Source organism: Stegodyphus dumicola, chromosome 12 (genome assembly GCF_044657685.1).
Source record: "Stegodyphus dumicola isolate Sdum_Otavi_A_Nest chromosome 12, ASM4465768v1".
NCBI lineage: Eukaryota > Metazoa > Arthropoda > Arachnida > Araneae > Eresidae > Stegodyphus > Stegodyphus dumicola.
Genome location: NC_140779.1, coordinates 37,433,765 through 37,448,576, shown reverse-complemented (window position 1 = coordinate 37,448,576; position 14,812 = coordinate 37,433,765). Strand labels below are relative to the sequence as shown.

Sequence of the window (14,812 nt, the reverse complement as noted above, 5' to 3'; positions counted from 1 at the left end):
AAAAAGACAAAAAAAATCTGAAAGATTTCAGATTTTAAATTATGTCCCAAGGGACATTTTTTAACGTTTTGTTTGTAACCTTTATTTATTAAATTTCATGTTCTACATACGCAAATTATAAAATTCAGTTCAACAGCAATATCGCAAATTAATTTTAAAATGATCATATCTTTAGAATTTCCGATACAAAGTCTCACGCGCTGGAGATAAAAATGTTTTTTCCCCCTCCGTACAGTGTTGCCACTATTCGCTTTGAAATCGTTTAGTTTATTAATCAAAAATTGGTTGAAGTGTTACAAAATCTGAAATCTAAGACATATTTTAATTCAAATTAGGGCTTCCATATGCCTATATTCTATGGAAGATAACGTTATTCAAATTTTGATGGCTATAGGTATACCGTTGTTTTATCACAATGCGAGAAACATAAATACATTTATGCAGATTCTTTATTGTTTAATTTCTGTAAATATAAAACAGGGCGATAATATATGGTGGCAACGATTTGATACAGCCTTTTAACGTTTTCGACGCAAAATGCCAAAACGAAATAGTCCTTCAGGACAAATTGCCCCTTTTGGGTCTAAAAAATAACCCCCGTAGTCTTCTCCTCTCCTTCCATTCCTTTTCTTTGATGCGGTGATAGCTTGATTTTTACTTCTAGCCACTGAGGATTAGTGATAAAAGCGGCGTTCCTTATTTTCCGGTGAGATTCTTTCCAGAAACAATCATTATATCCTGCTGTGTGGAGGAGAAAAATAAATTAAATTAATACTCAAAAGTTACTGTGAAAATAAATATATTAGGTTAAGTTTATTTCATTTTTTTAAATACTTTTTAGTAATTAGAAAAAACTTACCCTTCTTAATTACTTAAAAAATGTTTTTGATACAGCAAAATTAAAAAGCACATACACACACATACACCCAAATACGCATATAGTTACATATAATTGCTTCAGACGATTACGCGTTTTCTTCACATAGTTTAATACGTTATTCATTTGATTCCTGGTGATGAAACTGGCGGATTTAGTGTGTGCCTTTCAGTGTTTTCCCTCGTGTTATGTAAATATTAGGCAGTTTATTTTCGCGTAGAATGTCTTCCTAAAAAGCATTTCTTCTACAATAAACAGCCGTGTTTAATATGGTAAGTTTGTTTAGGTACCTACATTTTAAAATCTCACATCTAATCCATAACGGGAATTTGTTATCAATCAATCATCTGTGATGAGATTCATCGTCTTTTACAGAAAAAACAAAGGCGATGAATGTCAGCATTCTTTCAAGTAAACAGTAACACAGCAATAAATCTACGGCTTTCAAAATAAGGATTGCTTTATAGGAGATATATTTGATTTAAATAAAATTTAAAAAATCTGAAAGCTTTCAAATTTTATATTACACCCAAAGAGTCGTTTTTTCAATGCTTCGTGTGTTGCCTTTATTTATTAAATATCATGTTCTTCGCACTTAAACCATAAAATTCAATTTAACAGCAATATCGCAAAATATTTAGAAAGAGGATATCTTTAGAACTTCCGATACAGTCTCCCCGCGCTTGAGTCAATTCCCTTCCCCCCTCGTAGAGTGTTGCCATTACTCGCTTTGAAATCGTTGAGTTTCTTAGTCAAAAACTCATAAATCCTTTTCAAAATTTGAAATAGATAATAAAAGAAATTCCGAATTTGGGCTTCTAGATGCCCATATTCGAGTGGAGGACTACGTTATTCAAAATTTCATGTCTCTAGGTACTTTTGCTTCTTTACAGTGCGAGAAGCATACATACATTCAAGCAAATTCTTCATTATTTAATTTCTTTAAATATAATGCAGGGCTCTAATTTTTGGTGGCAACAGTTTGAAAAGTGAAGCGCCGTTTTGTAGTGGACGACGCAAAATGCCAAAACGAAATTCATACCGCTTCTGGCAAATTACCGCTTTGTGTTAATAAAATACTTATTTATCACCTAAAGTAGGTGATACATTTTATTTAATTTTCAAAATGGGAAAAAAGTGCTTTCTTTTTCAGAAAATTAAATGAACTCTATTTCCCCCAAAATATTTAATTTAATTGAAATTTTTCGAAATTTTTTGAATAAAAATCTTGGTTATTATAATATCAAGATCTCAAAAAGGATAAGCATTCTATAACTTCGATATAGCTTCATTTATTATTTCTCAGCTTTTGTTAAATGAGTTTTCGTCTAAAGAGTTCTGACTACTAGCTTGATAATGTTTCTTATTAGTACGTGAGGTTCAGGAGACCATGTATAGAATGTTATGTACAAGATGTATATGTACAGGATGGCTCCATGCAGATCTAAAAAATTTACAAAAATGGAATAAATCAGTATAGCCAAATCTGTTTAAATGAAATTAAACAACAAATTCGCAAGTCTGGGTAATTCTTTTGGTAGGAGGTAAGTATTTACTAGTTAATATTTTCATCATGTGTAATGTTATCAGAATAGTACTGGAAACGACTTATTTCGCATGTAAAAAAAAACCTCTGCTACTTCAAAAGAGAATAGAGTATTCGTCAACAGAATGATAACTTTTAATATTATTTATTAATAAGTATAAATAAATCATAGTTTCAATCTTCCATTATTTTAAATTCAAGATTAAAATATCTTGAGAATTCATGGTCTCTGTTATAATGTATGATGTTTAAAAGTTATTAGTAAAAGTGCTCTGTCAAAATTAAATAGGAGAGAGAATCAGAAGATAACGCTGGTAAGGTAAAACCGAAACCTTTTAATAACATTAAGATTAAAACACTTGGTAAAACACCTGTCTTGTCTCCATTCTTCTCCTTTTACACATACCTTTGAATTGGGACACATCTAAATTAGACCCCGCCTACAGGTAGACGGACCACCATCAGTGCATGTCCCGTGGAATGGAGGACAAAGGAAGAAACAATAAAAATAAAAATAATCTGTGTCCATTGCCTCTTCTTGCTAATAGAAGCAGCGCCAAAACGCTTAAGCCTTGTCTGTAGGTAGCGAACGATGTGTCACAATTACTGTAAACCCTCCTTCATCTTCAAGACCTGCTAGCTGCCTGAGGAAAATCTTTTAACTCTGAATAACAACTCAATTTGTGCAACGGGTGCCATTAGAGATGATAAAATGCACAATTATTGAGTGAGTTTCTTGGCAAAAGCATGTAATCACGAAAATGCTTTTTTTTTTTAATTCTTTTTTGGTTTAGTTTCTGGAGGAACGCTTATTTTTTTCCTGAAAGCGTTTGCTGCTAATTATTTGGGTGGATCCGAATTGTGTTTGTTTCTCTGGTAACTCTGATGGAGAGGTTTTTGTGTGTATGGGGGAAAAGACCCATCCACCAGCTTCTTTGGGGTGCCTGCATATTCTCCATCAGTCATACCACCCATGTTGAAAGTTAAGGATAGTTTTGAAAAATGGATTTTGCAGGAGAGATTTTCTTTGAAGCTGCCGCCTCTGTCTTCGTCGGGGGTATTCTGTTTCCCGCCCCTAATTGATATAAGTGAATCACTCCTAGTGATAAATTCTCTGGACTGGAACAAAATTCCACGCGGCTTTAGACAAGATGGATAGCGTAGGAGATTCATTTCGGTTAAAAAGCTCAGGGATTACAGCAATAATGGATAAAAATGAATAGAGATAAAAAAAATATTTCTCCTATTTGTTTTCATTATAGCTACACAAAACTGCATTACATATGACTAATAAAACATCATTTATTTTATTAATATTGCTTTGAATAATAATATTTTTAAAACACGACTTTTACTTTCTTTCTTTCTTTTTACTTCCTTGTACCAAGTAAAAAGGAAGTATTGTTATTGCAAAAAAATTCAGGCATCATATTTCAACGAAGATATCCATTGTCACTGTTATCGAATGCAATTTAACTATGTTTTTGGGCGCCATCTGTACGTAAAGACAGAATAAGGGCCTCTTTTCCCCCCAAAAAATATTAAACTGATTTAAAATGATATATATATATATATTCACTCTGTTACTCGGCTCGGTGATCTCAGTTTCTCTATTCTTATATTTTGTAAATTGTGCATTTTTTGCTTTAAAAATGTAGTTCATATCTTCCGGTTAAGGTTTATATGCCTTTAGTAAATTTGCATGCAATATTTGTAGAATTATCAACAATTTAAAAGTTGTTTAATTTCGGCTAAGCCAAATTATTTTTCCATTGGCGGCCATGTTGTTTACATTTGAAACTTTATTTGTTGCCAATCTAGAGAAACTAAGCTTCGCAACAACAAAGATAACGCCATCTTTTATTATTGCGAATTAAATCATGCTTAATCCATTCTGGAATTTATTCCAGCAAATAAGTGTTTAAGATTTACTTCGTAATTTTTAATATAAATATTTTGAGTTTTTATGTATTTTTGCTTTGTCGCGAAATGAGAACTGAATTAATTGAATGAGAAATACCGAATCGTCTGTGAAAAACTGTTTCTTTTTTGTTGTTGTTTGATCAATTTCTTTTATACATCGTTTTAGATTTATTATAGTATTTGAATAGAACATGTGGCAACAATTAGATAATTCTTCAAATAAATAAATTTTGTGCATTCTGAGTAAAAAAATGATAGAAATGTAGCGCTGTTAAGTGAACCTAGGGCCAGAGTGTCGCTATGGTAAACAAATGTAGTGAATTGTAAAGAGTGCATTTATTCTGTTGTGGTTTATGCGCTATCGACGAAGTAGATTTAATTCAATCCAATAAGTTTAAATGATATGCAAGAAAAATGCGTATAATTTAATATTCCGTACAAGGAAGTCATGTGGCGTACACATTAGATTAAAAAAAAAAAAAAATAAGACAATAACAAAATCTGAAATTTTTCAGGTTTTAAATTACGTCCAAAGGGGCGTTTTTTTAACGTTTTGAGTGTTACCTTTATTTACTAAATATCATGTTCTTTGCACTTAAACCATAAAATTCAGTTCAAGAGCAATATCGCAAAATAATGTTAAATTAAGCATATCTTTAGAATTTCCGATATACACAGTCTCGCGAGCTGGAGATAAAAGTATTTTTTTTTATATATAACGTTGCCATTTTTCGCTTTTAAAGCATTGAGTTTGTAAATCAAAAATTCGTTAAAGTTTTACAAAATATAAAATCTATAATAAAACAAATTCCAAATTTGGGATTTCAGATGCCCATATTCGCAGTAGGATTTCGTCATTCAAAATTCGATGGCTCTATGTACCATTGTTTTATCACAATGCGAGAAATAGACAATCATTTATGCAGATTTTTCATTATTTAATTTCTTCAAATATAATGCAGGACTCTAACATTTTGTGGCAACAGTTTGAAAAGTGAACCGACGTTTATGAGTCCGACGCAAAATGCCAAAACGAAAGCAATAGTCCTTCGGGACTGAAATCCCTTTGGACTAAAAAAAAAAAAAAAAAAAAAAAAAAAAAAAAAAAAAAAAACCTCATTTTTTCATGATGAAAACTTAACTGATAAATAAAAAAAAATCTGATGTGTGCGCCACATGACTTCCTTGTACGGAATATTAAATTATACGCATTTTTCTTGCATTTCATTTAAACTTATTGGATTGAATTAAATCTACTTCGTCGACAGCGCATAAACCACAACAGAATAAATGCACTCTTTACAATTCACTATATTTGTTTCCCATAGCGACACTCTGGCCATAAGTTCACTTAACAGCGCTACGTTTCTATCATTTTTTTAACTCAGAATGCACAAAATTTATTTATTTGAAGAATTATCTAATCGTTGCCACATGTTCTATTCAAATACTGTAATAAATCTAAAACGATGTATAAAAGAAATCGATCACACAACAACAAAAAAGAAACAGTTTTTCACAGACTATTCGGTATTTCTCATTCAATTAATTCAGTTCTCACTTCGCGACAAGGCAAAAATACATAAAAACTCAAAATATTTATATTAAAAATTACGAAGTAAATCTTAAACACTTATTTGCTGGAATAAATTACAGAATGGATTAAGCATGATTTAATTCGCAATAATAAAAGAAGGCGTTATCTTTGTTATTGCGAAGCTTACTTTCTCTAGATTGGCAACAAATTTACTATTCTATTGTTTTAAATGTCAACAAGCAATGGGCGACATGGTAAAAATTATTAGGTTTAGCGGCACTTAAACAACTTCTAAAGTGTTGATAATTCTAAAATTATTGCATACAGATTTACTAAAGGCATAAAAACCTTAACCGAAAAATAAGAACAGCATAATTCAATCATTTTTAAAACAAAAAATGCACAATTTACAAACATTTAAGAATTAAGAAACTGAGATCACTGAGCCGAGTAACAGAGTATACTTTTGGTGCGGTCGATAGCAACCAAAATACGAGGTGCACATCTACATGTTATAGCAGTCCGTCCTGTATACAAAATTTCAACGTCCTGAGGCTACTTACTCGCTTTTGAGTTATGCGAGATACATATGTACGTACGTACGCACAGACGCCAAGAAAAATTCTCTTCAGAATTCATTTTAAATTAGTTTTACAAATTTTTTTGGGGAAAAAGAGTCCTTTACTCTGTCCTTACAAACGGATGTCGACCAAAATCATAGTTAAATTGCATTCGACAGCGGTGAAAATGAATATTTGCGTTGAAATATCATGCCTGAAACTTTTCGCTATTACAATACTTCTTTTTTACTTCGTGCAAGGAAGTAAAAAGGTATTAAATTGAACTCTATAGCTCCTTAAAATAAATTATTGGTAGCATTATATTTATTTATTTCTCATCATAACCGACGATTTTTGAAATTGCCAACCACGGTTTTGCCGTAGTCAAACAAACAAAACCAAGATTAAAATTTTATTTAAATTTTCTTTCAGATTATAATAAATTTAATTTTATATATATGTAAAAGAAAAATATATAATACTTTCGATTTCTGTGTTACGAAATTTGTTAAACACTTTCCACATACAATCCTATTAAAACTAAAAGTGTGGTTTATCGTAATTACGTTTAAAATTTTTTACATTTTAAAAATAAAATGACAATATGTTATAAAATCGAATCACTTTTAATACAATTTATCATTTTTAATTCGAAACAACTTTTTAGAATTTTATTTTTTATTTATTAGCTCAAAGAGGCGGTAGCCCAGAAGGGCTATCAGTCTGAAAATGACATTTTGTGGCGTTTCACTATAAATGGAGACTCCCTTTTTAAATTGTTGCCACCAAATATTAGTGCCCTATATTATATTTAAAGAAATTAAATAATGAAAAATCCGCATGAATATATGTGTGTATCTCGTAACTTTTGATTAACGAACTCAACGATTTCAAAGCGGGCAATTGCAACACTGCGAAAAAAAACATTTTTACCTCTAGCGGGCGAGACTATCTATTGGAATTTCTAAAAATATGCTGTTTTAAAATATTTTGTGATATTGCTGTTGAACTGAAGTGCGAAGAACATGTTAAATAAATAGAGTTAATACACAAAACGTTAAAAAAAGTCTTTTGGGGCATAATATAAAATCTGAAAGCTTTCGGATTTTATTTTTATTTATTAGACCAAAGAACGTTAGCACAGATGGGCTATTAATTTCGTTTTGGCATTTTGCGTTAATTCACTATAAATGGCGAATCACTTTTTAAATTGTTGCCGCCAAATATTAGAGTCCTGTATTATATTTAAAGGAATTAAATAATGAAGAGTCTCCATAAATGTATGTATGTTTCTCGCATTGTGATAAAACAAGTGTACCTAGAGCCATCCAATTTTGAACAACGCACGTCGCCATCCGTGTATGGGCATCTGGAAGCCCAAATTTGGAATTTGGAGTTTTTTTTATTGTCTATTTCAAATTTTGTAAAACATTTATGAGTTTTTGAATAAACAACTCAACAATTTCAAAGCGAGCAGTTGCAACACTATATGAAAAAAATAAATAAATAAAAATCTCCAGCTCGCGAGACTGTGTATATCGGAAATTCTAAAGATATGCCCTTTTAAATACTTTGTGATATTACTGTTGAATTGAATTTTATGGTTTAAGTGCAAAGAACATGATATTTAATGAATAAAGGTAACACACAAAACGTTAAAAAAAAACGCCCCTTTGGACGCAATATAAAATCTGAAAGCTTTCAGATTTTGAAAAAAAAAAAAAAAAAAATAAAATAAAATAAAAATAAAAATAAATAAATAAATAAATAAATAAATAAATAAAAATTTAAAAAAAATAAAAAATAATAATAAAAAAAACATTAATTTTTTAAATTTTTTTAGTTGTAGTAATTTCTTAAATTCGTCATTATTTAATTGCTTTGAAAGAGGATACGTGCAAAATCCGATTTTAAATCTAATCGCTTTTATTCTTTTTAAATGTCAGTACACCATAAATATATTTCTCTGTTCCATATTATTTGATAAAAGAATTATCACAACAGCTACTATATTGACTGTAAACGTATGTGTTTACGTATTTGTCATATGATGCTTAATTATGCAACGGCATAAGATATCGAGGGAAAAAAAAAAAGAAATGCGAGGAATTCGATTCATGCTGTTTTCTTTTCCATCCACCCCCAGCACACCCATAATGCTCGACAACACCCTCCGCAGGTAATACGAGTACCCATGCATATATCTATTCAGATCAAAAGTTAATAACCCGATCAAGCGTAGTAGGTGGTGCGAGTGCGGGTATGTGAAAAGGGTGGTGAGTAGGACTGTTCAGTGGGCCACGAAAGAACACACACTTCTCTTTTGCAGAGAGACGTAGGCTTGCTCGCCTCTGGCAGAAGGCCTGTGTGTACCCTACGCTTTGTATTTACTATTACTCCAACTCCCATTCACGTGTAGTTTTCAAAGTTTGGTATTTCCTTTTATAGACACTCTCTGGCAAATTCCAGTTATTCTCGCGGTTTTTTCCCTTCTTGATTGTTTTGGTTTTGTTTGAGCATGTCGGCGTAATGGGATATTTTCTAAACTCCTTTCGGAAAGTGTCGATCGTGGGACGGATGCGACATCTGGTTGTCCGGATGGACATTCGGACGAAGGTTCATGGACGGTTGCGAGGGGGTGGTCCGAATCGAACGATGATCGGTTATTCTTTCCGAACGTTTGCCAAAAGTCGTTGATCTGATGCCTTAAACATGTCGAAAGGAATTCCAGGTGGCTCTGCCTTCTACTACAGATTTTTTTAATTTTTTTTATTGCGTTTGGTTTTGCAGTTAGTTTGGCAAACTTTCAAAAAATGTTAGCTTAGAAATATTTTGCCGTATATTATTATTGTTCAGAACTGCATCTTGAAATGAAATTCAAAGTAAAAAAATTCACCAGCGACCGAAGAGTAAAAGCCAATGAACACTGGTAGTCCGATCTGGGGTTAGAGTTCTGGGCTGGCTGCACGGGCGTTTTCGTGGGTTTTTCCATGTATGACGAGTTAAATAATTTTGATTAATTCTTATAAAACAGTCCTCGACAAATCATCACCCGTATAACACCATTTGTAAAATAAATGCAGTTTTCGTGATTTTAATTTAAAATGTTCATAAGATTAAAAAAAAAAAATTATGTGTTTCATTCTTAGAGTATGAATGGCATGTCGGGGGAGTTTAAGGGCCATAATGATACAATCTGACATATAATTTTCCAAAAAAGGAAATGTATTTAAAACGGTTTAAAGTCTTACATTATCGAGAGGAAAGAAACTTGTTGTTCGGCAATCATTAATAGACCCAGTTTGGTGTTTTAAATACTTACCCCTTGATAAGTTCTATTTGAAGCATTAAATAAGGGGGATTAATGTATAGCTTTTGTCATTTTTTATTGCTTCTTTTATTATTAATTTTTCCACCACTTCTATTATGTTAGTTGTTAGTTTTACTTTTAAAGATTAAACCACTGCTATAACAAGCTTTAATTTTAGACATTTAATCTTACACCTTTTTCCTCAGACAGAACAATCAAGATTTCTATTCCTTATGAACTTACAATATATATACATGACCGGTATTTTGTTTTTAACATAAATGACTATAGTAACTTTGCATTTTTATTTTATTTATTTATTTTCTACTTATACCAATTTTTTTGTTTTGTTATAGTTTTCGTCGCAATAGCAGTTTTGTTTATTATGCTGTATTTACGTCAATAACTATAACAATTTTAAGTTATAGTATTTTGCTTGGTATAGCCGTAAAAATTTCCTTTTCTATTGTTTTCTACATGAATAACTGTAGTTTTTTCACATTGATAGCTGCAGTCCCTTTTCATTACCGTAATTTTTTACGTCAAAAAATTACACACGTTTTATTGCTGCTGTTTTTACTTGAATATTTAAAATTTATTTATTGATAAATGCATGAATTTACATAACCTTTCCTTTCGTTAAGAGTCCCATGAAGTAAATGGTTTTTCAGTAATAACAAACATATTAACAAATCATCATGAAATATGTTTATTCTGGTAGAAATTCTTCTTGAAAATAATGAAATTAAAGTATCTAATGCATAATAAAAATACCGCTACAAGGCACAAAATTGTAAAACATGTGTCTCAATAGTATGTCTGAAGAGATATAAATTAAGGTAAGAATACTCGAAAGTTTCTTAAATAGCATTTTTAATGGCATTTATGATAGCATTCTCTTTCAAGCAGACATATTTATCATTAGTGGAAGAGGAGGAAGTTCCATTAGATAATTTTTGCTTCCTTGTACGAAGTAAAGGAAGTATTGTAATCGCGAAAAATTTCGGGTATCATATTTCAACGAAAATATCCATTTCAACCGCTCTCGAAACAATTTGAACAATGCTTTTGTGCGATATCTGTACGTGCGGACAGAATAATGGACTGTTTTTGCCGAAAAGGATTGTAAATTGGATTTGCAATGGATTCAGAAGGGATTTTTTTTTTTGACGTCTGTACATATGTATGTATGTCGGATAACTCAAGAATGAGCAGCCGTAGAGCTTTGAAATTTTGTATATGGGACTGCTATAACACGTTGTTGTGAACTTCCCTTTTTCGTAGCAATCGCTACACCAGTCGTATATTTCCATCCTGTTATCTGGCTCTCTGAGCTTAGTTGTTTTTATTCTTATATGTTAGTAAATTGCGCATTTTTTGCTTTATAAGGGATTGAGTTATACGGCTTTTATGTTCCGGTTAAGGTTTTTATGCCTTTAGTTAATTTGCATGCAATAGTTGTAGAATTATCAACAATTTAAACCTTTAAGTGGCGAGTCAACCACTAAAGAACCGCTATTTGTTTACATTTGAAATTTAGTAGAATAGTGAATTAAGTCAATTTCTGCACTTTACATGTCTTTTTGCTGAGTGGTACCAAAAGTAAATTTTAGTTTTGTGCACCGAAAAACCTGCCTTCTGACCCGCTGGCCGAATTGCTTGGTTTTACGCAGAAACTCCAATTTTAATTGTAAAAATTTTTTTTCTAAATGTATTTGGCGTTTTATTTTTTGTGTGTTTTACAATTTTTAATGAAGATGGTTTGAATTATGTATTTTTGCTTTGTTCCAAAGTGAGGATTGAATTAATTGAACGACAAATACATCTCTAATGAAATTCGAGGAAATAAGTTTAAATGAAATGCAGCAAAAAATATGTGGGTACTTTTCCGTTTCGCCGGCGCAAAATCTCGCCAAGCAGACTTTATTGGCGACAATATACCCTTTACAAGTATACACATTAAAAATGCTAACAAATGTTAGTTCTAAGAATATTTTATTTTGAAGGCATACACATTTTAATATCGTTTAAAATTTTGTAAAAAGCCAATAAATAAAGATAATAAATTTGTAAAAAGATATTAATTTAAGAATTTACTATGCTTTTATGTTTCAACATCCTGATTCGCCGGTTCATATCACGTGACCCCAAGTGATCTCATCTCACGTAAACTACGCTACAAAATTTAATTCTCTCAGTAATTATCTACATTAATTTCAAGTTAAATCTTAATTTGGAATACAAGTTTAAATGCAAGAATTATTTCAATTCGTAAGAATAGCTTAGTCAGAAATTATGTAAAACTGCAGTGCTGTACTTTGCTAGTGCATTCTCATTATAATTGATAAATTTTAACTCTTGACTTTGCCATCGGGTAAGCGGTGTGATTGCACCCTAGTTGACTTAATTACCGCGAATGGCCTTAGGGCATTAAATTGAACTATCTGGTAAAAATTCTATGTAAGTGTTTGCCAGTATTGAAAGAAACAATCGTAAAAGGTTACCAGCGAGGATATTGCGTTTGGCATCAGTTGTACCATTACTGGCGACTTTTTCGCCAAAACGGAAAAGTAATAATATGAGTAATTTAATAGGCTGTACAAGTCATATGGTGTCCGCATCAGATTTTTTAATAATGTGATCCTTTTTGAAGGTTTAATTACCATAACAACTATGACAAAGGAAGGCATATTGGCTTATATAATATTTCATTCTTTCATTTGATACTAAGATTAGATAGCTCACGAAAAAATAAATCTTGGAGAACTAAATCCTGAAGTTTCTCAGAGATTTTAATGACAAAGTTATACATTTGAAATGTTTTGCCTATTCAGCTACAATATATTAAAAGCACGCAATAAACTGAGTTTAAAAATATGTAAATTACATACGCGTAGGCATACCTTAATTTTATAACAACTGGGATAATAATTTGTTATAAAAATTACAATAATTTCATTATGAAGTTTGGCAACATCTAAATAAATATCACTTCATTGTATTCTGGAAGGCAATTATTGTCTGATGATGACGTGTATTCATATCACATTTAATTGATAGGTTAGAAGATAGATCGACCTGAACTGAGTTTAAACGTGTATTACTTTTAGTGCAGTTTTTATCCTTAAAGCACTAAATGTTATCAATCATTAATATTAATTGGGAGTTTAATCATCATGAAAAGAACGGGAATATAAAGAAATTGATTATGCTATTTTTGGTAAGAACTATCAAGCTGATTAACGCTGTGTTCTAGTATTTCATTTTAAGAATAGTATCATGGCCCTAAATTAACTAAACTGAACTTTCAATCTTGTAATTAGTAACAAAGAAATAATTTTAATTATCTTTTACGTCTTTGGAATTCCTGTTAACTAAACACTATAATAAACTTCGGCATCAGCTTCATGAACTAAGAAGCAATGGCGTTTTTTAAACAGCTATGAGACTTAAACGCATCTGTTCTTCAAAACTAAAACTGTTTTGCAATTCATAGCTGACAACTTAATTAAGTTCTCCATAAGATTAATTCTCAGTAAGTGATTGACTCCTAACTAAAGACTTTTTTTTTTCTAATTATACTGTGTAATGTTATCACATACAGAATAAAAAATGAAGAGTGATTTGACACGGTTCCCTTCCAATGCACTATTGAAATCTAGAGATCAGGTTAACAAAAATCGATTTAAAAAAATGATTTAATTTGAAAACCTTTGATTGATGTTTTAATTAAGATTTCCTTTTATTTTTTCCGAGATATAGCCTCTGGCTTGTGTAGCGATTGAAGGACTTTAAGATGAGAGTATTTCTTATTTATTGAAGCCAATAAGTTTGCTAAAAAGAAACCTTTAACATAAATCTATACAGGGTGTATCAGTACAGCGGTGACAAACTTTCCGAAGAAATAGCGTCCGCCTAAACGATGGGAAATCACATAGCAATGCATGGTCGGAAACGCTTTCCGGTCGCGGAAGTGACGATACAAATCACAAGAAAGGAAGGACAGGAACAAGGTGAGGAAACGTGTTTATTATGCTTAGTACAGCAGAAACCAAGAAATAAGAACAAAAAGAGACGATAATCGTCATTAAAGAAAGTGTTCGAAATTACGACCCCAGACCATGATGCAGGAGCCTTATATTATGCATCTTCAGAGCACTGGAAATATGACGGATGCATCACATTCCGAGTCGTAATTTCGAACACCTTCTTTGATGATGATCGTTGTCCGTTTTTGTTCTTGTTTCTTGGTTTCTGCTGTACTAAGCATAATAAACATGTTCCCTTATTCATGCCCTTCCTTTCTTGTGATTCGTGTCGTCACTACCGCGACAAGAAAGCGTTTCCGACCATGCATTGCTATGTTATTTCCCATCGTCTAGGTGTACTTTATCCTCCCTTGAAAGTTTGCCATCGCTGCACTAATACACCCTGCAGATTAGTGATGAGTCGGTACTACCGAACCGGGTATTTTGTAACGGGTACTTGGTTGTAACGGGTACTGAAAATCGGTACATCCAAGTACCCGTTACTTCAGTACCGAAGTCGGTACTTTTCGGTATTCGTTACTTCTGTACCGAAACGGGAACTTTTCGGTATTCGTTACTTCTGTACCGAAATGTGTACTTTTCGGTATTCGTTACTTCTGTATCGAAACTGGTGCTTTTCGGTATTCGCTCCTTGTGTAACGAAAATATGCGTCTCTTCTCGGTATTTCGGTATTCGTTACTGGAGGATCGATGAGGGTTCAGCTCACTTCGGTTTTGGTACGAGACAGTAGTATCTGGTTGTATTTGCGAAATGGTGATATGCGCTCCTTGTGTCCATGAATGGTCTGCTCCTCAGACATTTCCATAGTTGACATGTTTTCTGATATTCAAAATTTTACTCCGTACAGATAAAATCAAACACGTGGTGACGTGGCAGAATTCCTTCAGTGCGCAAAATCGTTAGCTGCGTATTTCGGTACTCCAAATCGTTACTAGGGTACTCCGGTACAGCAAACCGCTACTAGGGTACTCCGGTACAGCAAACCGTTACGCCGGTTTCGTTACTTCGA

General features: G+C 32.1%; 1 long non-coding RNA gene across 1 annotated transcript in view; it reads right to left on the bottom strand.

The window, feature by feature from the left end:
• Positions 1 to 431: 431 nt before the first annotated feature.
• Positions 432 to 14,812, bottom strand: part of LOC146993537 (uncharacterized) — a 224,436-nt gene continuing 210,055 nt past the window's right edge. Inside the window, exon 2 of the long non-coding RNA XR_015044393.1 lies at positions 432 to 741. This is a non-coding gene — a long non-coding RNA (uncharacterized LOC146993537). The remainder of the gene's footprint in view (positions 742 to 14,812) is intronic.